Source organism: Tupaia chinensis, unplaced genomic scaffold, assembly GCF_000334495.1.
Source record: "Tupaia chinensis unplaced genomic scaffold, TupChi_1.0 Scaffold144170_1, whole genome shotgun sequence".
Classification (NCBI taxonomy): Eukaryota; Metazoa; Chordata; class Mammalia; order Scandentia; family Tupaiidae; genus Tupaia; species Tupaia belangeri.
In genome coordinates, this window is record NW_006204026.1 from 330,743 (window position 1) to 332,101 (window position 1,359).

The window sequence follows — 1,359 nt, forward strand, 5'->3', positions numbered from 1 at the left end:
CCCTGAGGAACAAGGAGGTGAAGAGAGCGCTGTGGAAGCTGAAAGAGTCTCACATTCTCAGAGAGAATAAATATTGGGAGGATATTTTCATTTTTATTTCGAAATTCATAGTAAAATGTAAATAGCAACATGAAATTAACTACATGTACATTTTTCAGTGTTGGACATTATTCAAAACCATCTACTCAGTAATATATCTTCTACATATTTTCTAAGGGGTTGTTGAAGTCACCATTAGATTTTTTATGATAAATATGCTTGCATTCTAACCTATAGAGTTATTATTAATAATATTGTCTAATTGATCTCAGATACAGAGAATTTATATATCTAAGTTAATGATATGCTTCCTTTTATTTATTGTGTGCATAAACTTGGGACTTTACCAGTATGGGGTTATATCATAGATCATTTATTTGTGACTGTGCCTAAGCAAATGCCTTTTAAAAAAATGACATGGTAGATGTAGCCCAAACGTTAAAAATTACATTAAAGTTTAAAAATCAAAATATTAAAGTACACGTGAGGACAACATATATCTGCCATCTACAAAATGCCCATATCAATTACAATGATACATACTGGTTAACTGTGCAAAACGAAATCAGAAAATAGCTAGAATGTCTATATTAATAAAAAAAGTTGACATGAGGACCAAGAAAATTAGCACACTGAAAAGGACATTAAGTAATATTAATCAAGAAAACATTGCGGGTCTAAAGCAACCAAAAACAGTGATTCAAAATACATAAAGTTAAAACTGCTAAAATTGAAATTGAAAGTATTCATCACTCAATTCATTTATGAGTAAAGCAAGTAGGCAAAAATATTTTAAAAAATTATGAATCAACTTGAACTAATTACTATTTATGCAACTCTCTGTCCATCATTAACATAATACACATTTCTTGCAAGTACCCATGGATCATTCATCAAGATAGCCTACACTCTGGGCAGGAAAAAAAAAAAATTCACCTGAGAGATCAGCAGATGGTGAAATGGTTGTTGCTAGACTCCCACATAGTCAACCAAGGTTTGAGTCCTGGACCCAGTGGCTTAAAACTCACATCAGGCACATGTTTGTACATGCCCAAATCCTGAGAGGAGAATGGAGGAGAAGGGATTGCTGACAGGGCCATGCAGGCAACACAAGCTGGTAAGGATGCTGCCTCCCATTCTAAGGCAGGGCCTGGACTGGGAAGAAACTGAGGCAGGGCCCAGTTTACGAGCCCTCCCTTGTGTCCTTGTACTGGCCGATATTCAATTTCTCTGCCGTTGAGTTTTACTGTTATTACGGTGCCCTGTAAGTGTAAAACGTCACCCCCAACCAGTGCAATAAAGCCAACTAGTGATCTTGTA

The 1,359-nt window shown here is 35.6% G+C and overlaps 1 protein-coding gene across 1 annotated transcript in view; it reads left to right on the forward strand.

Moving 5' to 3' along the window:
* LOC102500287 (olfactory receptor 10G7-like) overlaps positions 1 to 1,359 on the forward strand; it is a 9,550-nt gene that overhangs the window by 1,035 nt on the left and 7,156 nt on the right.